Source organism: Dreissena polymorpha, chromosome 8 (genome assembly GCF_020536995.1).
Source record: "Dreissena polymorpha isolate Duluth1 chromosome 8, UMN_Dpol_1.0, whole genome shotgun sequence".
NCBI classification, from domain to species: domain Eukaryota; kingdom Metazoa; phylum Mollusca; class Bivalvia; order Myida; family Dreissenidae; genus Dreissena; species Dreissena polymorpha.
In genome coordinates, this window is record NC_068362.1 from 73,888,976 (window position 1) to 73,901,933 (window position 12,958).

At 34.1% G+C, this 12,958-nt stretch overlaps 2 protein-coding genes across 9 annotated transcripts in view; one reads left to right on the forward strand and one right to left on the reverse strand.

The window, feature by feature from the left end:
* The window catches only part of LOC127841980 (nuclear hormone receptor HR96-like), a 189,319-nt gene extending 184,410 nt beyond the window's left edge, over nt 1-4,909 (reverse strand). The window contains exon 1 of the mRNA XM_052371234.1: nt 4,799-4,909. The gene's annotated coding sequence lies outside the window, so the exon portion shown is untranslated. The remainder of the gene's footprint in view (nt 1-4,798) is intronic.
* Nucleotides 4,673-12,958, forward strand: part of LOC127841979 (TATA box-binding protein-associated factor RNA polymerase I subunit B-like) — a 49,410-nt gene continuing 41,124 nt past the window's right edge. Inside the window, exons 1-2 of one of the 8 annotated variants that reach the window (XM_052371213.1) lie at nt 4,893-4,996; nt 6,629-6,800. The gene's annotated coding sequence lies outside the window, so the exon portion shown is untranslated. Of the gene's footprint in view, nt 4,839-4,880; nt 5,026-5,611; nt 5,756-6,628; nt 6,801-12,958 lie in introns of those variants that run through there. The other 7 variants (XM_052371214.1, XM_052371218.1, XM_052371217.1 and 4 more) reach the window with 7 other exon arrangements.

Consider the following 12,958-nt stretch of genomic DNA (forward strand, 5'->3'; position numbering starts at 1 on the left):
ATTTGGGAAGAACTATTTAATATAACTCTTTATAATTATTCAAAATAATATTAATTGTAGTTATATACTTTGTTAGTTGTTTATGAAATAAATTTGAGATATATTTATCATGATTATGAGACAGTTCTTTAAAAAAAAAAAAAATATACAGTCAATCTTGTGGATGCGACCACTTGTATTAAGCGACCTTTGTCTTATGCGACCATTTTTAAATCCCACGGTGCTTTTTCGCTATATTATGATATTGTATTAAGCGACTTTTGTCTTACGCGACCTGCAGCGACCGCTGATTTTTGTGTATTTTGATGTCCGAATCTTGAATTAAGCGACCACTAGGAGGTAAAAGTGGTTAATCTATTGATCTTTCAGGGACAAATCCGTAGTTAATTGTTTATCTAAGCCGATAAGATGTATTATTACCTGATGTCTTATATAAATGATTATAAATTATTTTTTGCTATTTCCTCGTAAAAAAAGAAATTTGCAATGTTTTAAACTGTTACCGGTGAATATCGAACTGTTGACCGGTCAACAGTTTGAACTGTTGCCCGCTGGAATAATGACGTCATTTCGTCGAAAAAATGACAGTCATTTTACAGTTGAACAGTCAAAATTATTTATTTTATCGATTACTGTTGTGTGTTAATAAAAATGTAGTTTGCTTTTATTTCTATGTTGGAAATTCGATCAGGTAATAAAACACTTATTTCATGGATGCTTGGTGAACAGTCAAAACTGTTGTCCCTCGGTATCAGGGCTGACATTTGGAACTGTTGCCCTCGGCCTATCGGCCTCAGGGCAACAGTACCAAAGTCATCCCTGATACCTTGGGAAACAGTGTTGACTGTTCATCGCGCATCCATGAAATAAGTGTATACTGTTACACCTCTGCTTTGTTTTCACACCAACCATTATGATTATGCTCTGTCTCGTTGACCGGTTCTGACTGGTATTGTTGTAGACTGCGTATCAATTTATTGATTTGAATAATAGAGGAGCGTATTACGCACAGTCTACAGCTTAAATAGTTTACTATGTGAAACGCTAAGAGACAACGCTGATTTTTCTCGAGTATAGATAACAGCAGCAGAAACAATGCACTATACGCGACAAACATTTCCTGAGAAGTGCGGAAAATAAACTATTATTGGCAACATCTGTCGAAATCCGTACATTACCAATTTGTAATTGTACTAATTAGTAGATATTTGTTAGCCAATCACATTGTTATTTACTTAATAAATTTTCCAATCAGGTCTGTTTGTTTGTTTTCAATTGACCTGGTTTAATTTTTTCAGCTCATTATGTATCATAATCGAGTCAGATTTCCTTAAGCGTACATGCAGAAATTAAAATGTCAAAACGAAAAGTGTTAACGTTGAATTAGAAAATTCGGGTTTTGGAATTGTCAAAGAGTATAAGTGCACGTAAAATCGCAGATGAGTTTGGAGACGGTAAAACTCAAATTCAGAACATTCTTAAGCGTAAAGCCGAGGTGCTTGAAGACGTGGAAAATAATGTGTCAGGTGAAAAAAAAATGCAAAAAATATTTCCTTGTCTATGTTGTTTTTGCAAATAAATATGTACACACAATTCATTTATAATAAATGATAATTTATTAGTGAAAAAATAAAACACATTATAAGTAAAATATTGTTTATGTATTGTGTTTATATTCATTTTATTATAAATGTTAAAATCATTGTTGACAAAAGAGATTATCCTGCATATAGATTAAAATTGTGGGGTAAGCATTCTTCCAGAATGGCCTTTTTAATTTAAAGACCATTTTATTAAGAGACCACTTTTGATTACTCCCTTGAGTGGTCACTTAATACAATACTGTATTTTTTTTTTTTAACTTCTCGAGGGGATTTTTTTTACAAAATGGGGGAAAAATATATACTCTTTTTTTAAAGGTTTTTTTTTTGCCTGATTTTATAGCCGAAATTCGGCTATGTTCCCAATCCCAAAAAGTATACTTTTTCCCAAAATGTGGCACAAAATTCCCAAATGCCAAAAAAAAAAAAAAAAAAAATTATTTTTTTTTTCTTTAGAAAGAAGTCTTATGTGTATTTTATTACATCTAACAAAGTTTTATATGATTTTTTTCTTTTAATTTGAATGAATTTATTTTCCCAATTTCATGAAAATGCCGATAAAATTCCCAATTCCAAAGCCATGGGCTATCTTCCCAAAAAGTGGAGAAAAAAAACCTGTTTTAGGGGAATGGGGCCAAATATCGGCCCCGAAATTGCCATAAAAAAACACTACCTGACATAATACTTCACATATTTTATTTCTTATATATATAATCTTCGTAATGTCACAAAATAAAACGATAACAACAGAACTTCTCATATTATAAAATCATTTAGCGTTTGCAACAATTCTCAGGTTTTTTTATCGTAAATTTAAAGATGCATATAATGGATATTTTAGAGCATAGTACATGTTCAGTAGTACTGTTTTTTAGCAAAAAACATAACTACAATGAAAATTTTGCAAATCTGATTTTGTTTTCAATATTGTAAATTTATCAAAAAGTGAAAAGGTCCCTTAAGTAACATGTATTGACCTTGGATTTGACCCATCACATGTGTAATCCCTTGATATAAGGTACATATAATACATGCAGTTTCCTGACAATTACTGAGTAGTTAATTTGTTTGCAGGTAATTGGTAATATTGAAAACAAAAATGTGTACTTTATTTACTAACAGTGACCTTTATCTGGTAATTTTTATTTTCCTCACAGGTAAAGGGACACAACTGCTATGAGACAATTATTGTTAATTGATGTCTGTACAAAGGCACTTTCTGACAAACATTACATTAAAGGATAATGCAAACTTATCATTTTGTTGAACATTGTCTGCTTTTTCTTGTTACTAATTGTATTATACCTTTTACTGTACAAAATAGATTAAATTAAATTTACAGATGATAATAATTACAAATTTATATCATAATTATATACGAAAAACATTATAAATTGATATACTTGTAAGAAATCGACAAAACAGTGTAGTTTAGATTTCCTACCCTGTTTTTGTAAGGAAAGGAAATTTATATCATAATTATATACGAAAAACATTATAAATTGATGTACTTGTAAGAAATCGACAAAACATGTAGTTTAGATTTCCTAGCCTGTTTTTGTAAGGAAAGGAATGAATTTTCTCAAGGTGAGTTAGAATTTGCAATAACAAGACATTTGTCCTACAGGAGTGGAAGTATTTTGGGTAATTTGACAATCTCCTTTACTCCATTCACTAGAATCCATTCCTATGATAGGTCTATAAATATTAAGGTATTTAAGTAAAAAGTTTCAATACAATAGCTTAATTTGTTAATGGGTTTTATCTATATTAAGTAACGATGACCATAAATCATCTCACAGTTTCTAAGCAGATTCCAACTAGCTATTTTAATAACAGTGACCTTGACCTTGCAAGGCAAATGCAACCTTTGCAAGGTCTTCATACTAGGTACCATATCTATATATCTAATTTAAATACAATTGCTCAATTTGTTCTGGATCTATAAAGCAGAAACCTTCTTTCTGTATACATATGAAAAGAGACCTTGACCCCACACACCCTACAATCCGAAATATTCATTCTAGTTTGGATGATCAAAGATTGGTATATTGTGATGAAACACATTTATAGTAACAAGCCCTTGCAGTAATCATAAAAAGCCAACTATCCTATTTTCATCATACACAAGCTCATTGTCTTCTTTTAGCTCAAAATTTAATTAAAAATCTTGGACTATTGCTCAGTTTGCTTTTCATCAAACTTGTGAGACAAACTTTTAATAGTTTGTCAAAGGGCTTTCTAAATCAAACACGTTTGACTTATGACATTTTGCGCATAAAAATGGCTTATGTTCATCCACTTCATAGTTCAGACACCCTGTAGGCATCCACTTTTTACAGAAGTCACATTCCACCCCAAACCCTTTTTTTTGCAAACCCAGTTCCTGATCCTTCATATGGGGCATTTGATATATTTGGTAATTTACATTGTAAAAATTGTATATTGAAATAGAAATATTGTGCCCGTATATTTCTATTATGTTCTAGACAGTGTCATTGTTTTCTTCTCTGTACCGGAATTGATCTGTTACTGGCGACCAAACTGTACCTATCTAAAACTCATGTGTCAGTGACCAAGTCCTCTTGTAACTAAAGCAATATAAGAGCAACTTAATGTCACTTTTTAAGCAGTCCAAGATCTCATATAAACTATAAAAAAAAGTATTTTAGGAAGTTTAGTCATTTTTAAGAGCAAAACCAGTAATGTCAGTTTTTCCACTCCGTTCAAAACTATTTGAGCCTGAGAGGCCTGGTTTGACAACAAATTTTCTTTAAGGAAGATTCATAAAATTAAAGTAAGAATCAAGGCAGACCAGGATTTCCCTGTTGAGTCATTAGATATGGGGATACCAAATTAACTGTCCCTTCTGTCCTTGATTGACCCTAAATTAACAGTTTCTACTTAAGTATAATAAATTATTCAGACAAAAGAATAACAAGAAAGCTATCATGAAACTAGGCATACACCGTTGAAATTAGAGGCACGATATATGTCGATAGCTTATCAGAACAGAACGGAAATTCATTCATTACATTATAAAAACAGTAAATAACTGTTATTACAACTTGTTTATTTTTTAATTAATGAAAATAATCTCAGAAACTATCCAGGGACCTACACAGTGATGATTTTGGCGAAAAAATAAGATCACGATATACTAAAAAGAACTCAAAAATTTTAAGAGCCAGACTCACCGATAAAACGTGATAAAGTCCTAATAGCTTCTTCGAACGAGTGAGTAATTCAGCAGGTTAACGTTTCATTGAGTTGCACCGGAAATAACCTATTTGTTGGTTGAATGTCATGGTCACATGATAAGAAGATGGTGGACAATAACAAACACACGTGTTTAAATTGCAATTACTTTTTTCACATCTATTGAAAGAAAAAAGGTTCATTGAAACCTGATATTTATATATTGGTACTACGATAATTATCCTCGTATCGAGCGGTTAAGGAAACGATTTAAGAATTTCTGAATTAATGCAAACAATGCAATACATAAACATTCAAACATTTATTAAATTAATTACCTCATGTTAAATCCCAATCTCCATGCAGAGTTGTTGTTGTTTCTTGCCCTCACATACGTATAGATTATTATATGGGACAAGTGTGCCTTTAGTGGTTATTGGCCCACTTGGTGAGTTATTTAAATAAACACCAAGTGTGCCAATAACCACTAAAGGCACACTTGCCCCATATAATGAGCTGTTTATTGCATATGTTCATCATATGTATACAAATGTCGTGTATATCGAAATTAAAGCAAGTGAAAAGAAATAATTATGGTAGTACATGTATATCCGACTTAATTTATTCGATTAATCAGGGCTTACACTAAGGCACGTCCGAACGACATTCACTGCCTGTACCTAGGTCCGGGCTAGGGAATGTCCCAGTAACATGCCCGACCGGTCGTGTGTATTTTGGGCGGGATTATGTGTTCTATATCAATAAACTGCGTTTTAAATAAGCTTTTTAAAGATGCAAAACTCTTAATACAGTATGATCAGATGACAATTAAATCCCAGAGTGAAGTCAGAGACTACAAACAGATCGTAACTCGAAATAGATTTGGAACCCCCTGATTGCAATCAAAAAGAGGCCGACTATTCAGAAAATCCCCGGCGGTTTTCCTGGTAAAACACGTCAGTACCTATTTTTAAACGGAATTCCGCTAGATACGGTTTTGATTGGTTTACTCGGAGTGACGTGTTTTCTCGATAAAAATACGTTTTAAACTTAAAGCCGGGATCGCCCAGGATTGTCCGGGATCGATGAAGGGTAAAAAACTCAACATTAACACAAAGTTAATGTAAAATTATTATTTATTTATCAATTTTAAATAATTTTAATTTGTTTGATCGATTAGAAGTGTTTTGACATTCTTTTTTACGCAATTCAATTAGCAAAACTAATATTAATGGTCGATCCCGGCTTTTAGTAGAGAGTTAACCTTGTACAATTGTTACAACTACCGTAACACGTTATTTGTTATTTTGCAACACCTAAGATTCACTTACTGTTTGTTGTCAGACAGCAACCGCGGCAATCTATGTAAAAAGGTTTTAACGTTCATGTCGTTGTTTAAGTTTGGCTTTATGGGTGGGGATTGGGGTTCCTCGGATAAGAAAAGAAAAGGGAAGGAGGAAAGTAAGAGAAAGTATGAGGGAAAAAAAACAAGGAAATTTCTCCCGAAATGGCGTGAAGATTACAAATAGATGTCTTAAGTAGATGAATATTGAATTCATTAGCATTAGTAAGGCAAGCTAATAAGAATGATTGAATCATAATTGCGCATCTCCACGCACAAGAAAATACAAGTTAAATGATAAATGTAAAGGTTTTGATAATACTTTGGTCGGGGCACATGAAAGATTGGTCAGGGCTAATAGGTTCTGCATTTACTAGCCCGAATGGGCTAGTTGAAAAAAAAGTTAGTGTTAAGCCCTGGATTAATACAAACAAAGATCATAAGACATTGTATAAACTGGAATATAACAATATCTCATTTTACATAGATCCAAAGACACTGTACATAATTTATTGCGTCAATACGTCATCGTTATGACGTTTCATTTACTGTGTAGTCGTAATATTATACATGCAATAGAATATCGATGTAAACACAATCATGTCGAGTGTGAATTATCTGCTCAAAACGATATGGATTTATAATTTGATGACCACCACGTAAGTTTATATTTTGATATTATGATACAGTGATTCATTTTGAAATCTACATTAATGAGTCCCTGGGACTCGCATATTTTGAAACAATGGTTCCGAACTGAAAACAATGGGTCACAGATTGTGTCTTTGTAAATTCGTTACAAATAATCTACTAAACATGATTCACCTTAGCCAGGGGCTCTTTTATGCAATTTTACAGCTTAAAACATAAATAGGTTTATCGCAAGTAAAATCTTTATTTGTTTTACTTTTAATAACAAACAGTGAAACATATAACATCTTAAACAGAGAACTTTTAACTTCTTTAACAATTTGGACTGACTGGAGTTTTAATTAATTGGATGACTAGTGTTTACAATTTTTTGGTCAAAATTAGCCCTTTCAAACAGTGACAAAAGACATTTTCTCCTTTGGTTTACACCTTCAATACAGATTTAGTGGAACAACACTCATACTGTATTAAAGGTGTATAGCCTTCTCGCCTTGTTTTTTCTCCAAACAGGGAGAGCTTTTTCCACAAATTCATTCCGGGCAAAATTGCACAACTTGGATCACTCTCATACGTTTGTCTGGTTTCCCTACAGTTAACCTATTCCTGAATTTGGCCAAGACTTCATTCTGTACAAGAAAACCCCTCTCACATCCTGCAGTCAGTCCAACTTGTTGAAGCTCTATTAAGCTACTTTTTTTATTGGTAATATTTGGATCCAAAGAATTCTTTGGGCGTCTTATAAATAAGACTAATCCTGCAGTATGAACAGCAGATGTCTGTGTTGTTATTTGCACTTACATTCTACGTTACATAGGACAGAATACTGTACGATCTGTATCACTATTATGTATGTACCGTATAAAAATAAAAGATGCTACTTATTTCAGACCTTGCAAATTTTTAATTGTCATTTTTTAGAAATAACAACAATGCTCAATTAATCCAGAAAAGTATAATAACATCGCTTTAGTATGTAACTGCTGTCTGCGCTCAAAACAGACGAACGCAAACTGTATTTTCCGCCGTTTATTCTTCACATTTAAACCACATGGTTTACATGTACATCGAGGCTGTGTTATCAATAAATATCTACACGAGTTTAAATTGTTGAGGATCAATTTTGAAAACCTTTTAAGGTGGCATTTTCTTTGTTTACAATCCGGGACAGCCAATTAAACGTCCAACAAACTTTTAATAAAATGCTGCCACTGATAGGATAATTGATATATTTCAACCAATCAAAACAAACATACTACATTCCGAATGTAGTAATGTGACTTCCGTTCTACTTTTCAAAACGGTGTTGACATATGTTTCTCCACGTATCTAATTCGGTATCATGTACAACTCGGATGATGTTGAAAATCAGAGTTTGTAAACAATGCGTCCCGAGGACGCACATGTTTGAGAATGATGCGTCCCCAGAAAAAACGTGCGTCTGGCACGCGGGACGCACGGCAAAATGAATCACTGATGATATGAGATAAAGTTGGACTTTTAACAAAGCAATGTTTTAATAACTTAACTGTGCCAAGAAGTTCTTTTTTCTTCAGAATTTGAATTTCGTCTTCTGTAAAGGGATCTGATCTATTTTTCTTATTTCCCAAGCCGTGTGATTTTGCAATCTTTTGTTTTGTTGCTAGCATTTCTCAAGCGTGGTGAAATATTTCAGTAGTCATCAGGTTGGTCCCGTAATCCTATGTCCTTCAAAAACCTATTGATGCTGCAAAAAATGGATTTCATGGTATCTGGTTCCTAATTCTCTCCGTTAAATTTCTTTAGATTCATAAAGAACCTTGCGAGCAGCATATTCATCTCTTGTGCAGGAATATTTATAATTTCTCGACCATCTCAAATGCTTTCGAGCCAAATTTTAAACCTGTTTATGTCCGATATTGTTTTTCTCTTTGTGTTTTTCGTTTTTTTGCGCATTGACAAATTCATATGTATCAGATTCTGCTAAATCATCTCCATTATTTCAATGATTCTGTCTAAATCTAGTAAATGATTCGATAGAGATTCCAAAACCCGTTCAGACGCCATTTTGTTTTAACGCTCCGGTCGCCAATTACGTAACAACAACGCGTGCCGACGATCTGCCGTTACTGGACAGATAACCGGAAGTTTGAAAATAACCGATTTTGGCACAGTGTGCCAATAACCGGTTATCAGCACACTTGCTCAAAACCGGTTTTTTAACGAGTTATTTGCGAAAAAACGGCCAATTTTGTTACTAAATATAGTAACATATGCAATAAATGAATGTAATGTAATCGTCGTGCAAGAGATTGGTGAAATCCACATAAAAATAGTATATTTACAATGTGTTTAACCAAGCACAGCTAAATTTTGATTATTTTAGTTGAATTAGATTTTGAAATGCAGTGTTATCTTTTTTGTTGATGTGTGTGTCCGTCTGTGTGTGTGTATATTTTCAAGGGTAGTAATAATAGTGAAATAAAATACTAGAGCTCATGTGTGTGACCGTATCACTATCACAAGAGCCTCGTTCTTACTGTTTACCAAATGATATTAGGAGAATCGTACAATAATTGGAATCTTACAGAACAAAGATCCATAGTTTTTTGTTTTTGTATTCCTATTTATTTCTTCTGAATTCTGCCCAGAACTTAGCTGTCGCTTTTTACATGTTCAGACAGCGACTATGCTCACCACTTTAGGATTGGTATCGGTACACGTATTGGGAAAATTGGTGTAGTTTTCTTCCAAATTAGGAAATCTATTAATTATGCTGAATACTTTACACCGATTTGTTTTTCCGTATATGGCTATAGTAAAACCTTGTTAACACTCTACAGTTTTCTTTTTTAAACAAATGATGAACAAGAGTGCCAAACTGTCACAAGATACGCCTGTTTGAAGGTTTTGGACAACTTTACCATGACCCATATTTGAACTTGACCTACATATCATCTAAACACAACTTCTGACCAAATTTGGTGAAGATCGGATGAAAACTACTTCAATTAGAGAGCGGACACCATGCTTAATGCTGGAAATGCACTAAGTGACCTCATGACCTAGTTTTTGACCTGGCATGATCCATATTAAAAATTGACCTAGATATTGTCTAAATACAACCTCTGACTAAGTTTGGTGAAGATCAGATGAAAACTACTTCAATAAGAGAGTGGACACCATGCCAAATCCTTGAAATGCACTAAGTGACCCCATGACCTAGTTATTGACCGGGCATGACCCATAATCCAACTTGACCTAGATATTGTCTAGATACAACTTCTGACCAAGTTTGGTGAAGATCGGATGAAAACTACTTCAATTAGAGAGCGGACACCATGCTAAATCCTTGAAATTCACTTAGTGACCCCGTCACCTAGTTTTTGACCCGACATGATCCATATTTAAAATGTGCAACGGTGCACTATTCGGAATTTTGATCTGACCCCTGGGTCAAAAGTTATGGGGGTTGGGGTGGGGCTGGGTCAGAGATTTTTACTAATTTCTATGCCCCCCTTCGAAGAAGAGGGGGTATATTGCTTTGCAAATGTCGGTCGGTCTGTCAGTCGGTCTGTCATTCCGCCCACCAGGTGGTTTCCGGATGATAACTCAAGAACGCTTAGGCCTAGGATCATGAAACTTCATAGGTTGATAGATCATGACTTGCAGATGACCCCTATTGATTTTGAGGTCACTTGGTCAAAGGTCAAGGTCATGGTGACCCGAAATAGTAAAATGGTTTCCGGATGATAACTCAAGAACCCACATGCCTAGGATCATGAAACTTTACTAGGTAGATTGATCATGACTTGCAGATGACCCCTATTGATTTTGAGGTCAGTAGGTCAAAGGTCAAGGTCACAGTGACCCGAAGTAGTAAAATGGTTTCCGGATAATAACTCAAGAACGCATACGCCTAGGATCATGAAACTTCATAGGTAGATAGATCATGGCTTGCAGATGACCCCTATCGATTTTGAGGTCAGTAGGTTAAAGGTCAAGGTCACGGTGACCCGAAATAGTAAAATGGTTTCCGGATGATAACTTAAGAACACATATGCGTAGGATCATGAAACTTCGTGGGTAGATTGATCATGACTCGCAGATGACCCCTATTGATTTTTAGGTCAAAGGTCACGTCGACCCGAAATAGTTTCCGGATGATAACTCAAGAACACTTACGCCTAGGATCATGGAACTTCATAGGTACATTGATCATGACTCGCAGATGACCCATATTGATTTTCAGGTCACAAGGTCAAAGGTCAAGGTCACGGTGACCCGAAACAGTAATATTGTTTCCGGATGATAACTCAAGAACGCTTTTGCCTAGAATCATGACACTTCATAGGTACATTGATCATGACTGGCAGATGACCCCTATTGATTTTCAGGTCACTAGGTCAAAGGTCAAGGTCACAGTGACAAAAAACGTATTCACACAATGGCTGCCACTACAACGGACAGCCCATATGGGGGGCATGCATGTTTTACAAACAGCCCTTGTTTTAGGTTATTTTACTATAATTTCTTCACTTTTACACCGATTGTCTTCAAATTGATACTGAACCTCTCTTATGACAATACGGTCAATCTCAACTATGCATGGCCCCATTACCTACCCCGGGGCGCCCCTGGGTCAAACATGCGGCGTGGGGATACGCGTCGGCCTCTGCCCCGCCATTTCTAGTTATTTTTTGTGTTTTAACGGTGTCTTCCTATTTCGCTCTAAAAAGGCCGTATAGTTTCAAACCTTTACCTGGTGTATCCACAGGTCCGGTACAGGGACCCATCACGCATGCGTAATGTTGTGTTTTTTCTTTTAATTTTAACATTTTGTTGTAAAGAAGTGTCCAATGATTATCAAATCTCACTTTTGTTTTAATTAAATCTAGCAATACATGTATATCTAAAATTTATATAATTTTGTTCTTTTAATTTGATGATTTGCTAAGAATTATATTAAATTGGTATTTCCCAAATAATTTGACTGTTGGCGCAAAAAATGCCCAATCTCCAAATCGCATTTTTTCCAAAATTATCAGGAAAAGGTTCGAGTTTGTACTGCGTTACTAAAGGTAATGAATATAATATAATGAGCTCACAGACTATATACATTCATTTAGATGTGTCATTATATTTCAAATGTCATTCTCATCAACTTTGACCTTTTGGAATGAAAAAGTCAGTTAATATAAATAAATGTCAATTTTCTTTTGAGCTTTAATTAATAGTTATTTTGAATGCAAATTTTAAAAAATAAGTGACTACCAAAGCATCTGTGTGAACAATAATTTATGCTGACAAAGTTGGTCATGAATGATGTTCAAATCGTTCAATGAACACTAATACCATCAAAAATGCTTGTGATGTACTAACCCTTTACCACTTAGATATAAGTATTTTCAAGCATGTGTAGTCCTTTAGAAAGTTATATTTAATTTAAGACCTTTCTAACTAGATTTAAATTTTAAAAGCTTCATTTCCAACCCATTGACACTGATGGGCTGCAAACATCATAAAACCTAAACAAACTGCAAGTTACTCGCAGGCTGTTCTGGTGTTATGCACATAAAAATTTTCACTTTGCTTCTGAATGGGAAAGGTAACTGCCAGGTTTTTACTTTGAAAATACACCATATGATATTTATCTGAACTTCCTAAATTAAATAACTAGGGACTTTTTATGCCACCGGATCGAATGATCGAGGGTATATTGTTTTTGGCCTGTCTGTCTGTCTGTCATTGTATGTGTCACAAAACTTTAACTTTGGTCATAACTTTTGCAATATTGATGATAACAAATTGATATTTGGCATGCATGTGTATCTCATAGAGCTGCACATTTTGAGTAGTGAAAGGTCAAGGTCATCCTTCAAGATCAAAGGTCAAAAAATTAAATTCAAAGAGGCGCATTAGGGGGCATTGTGTTTCTCACAAGCACATCTCTTGTTTAAACAATATAAATGATAATAATTATAATAATAATAGTATTACTATTACTACTGTTCATAATGTACTACTAATATAAAATGATAATAATAATTATAATAGTATTACTAATACTACTGTTCATAAGGGACAACTTATATTATTACCATTACTTTTAAAAAGGATTAATCGTTAATAGAATGATTATAGTATTTTCTTTTTAAACTAACTTAAATATCAATTTAGTTTTCTGCAA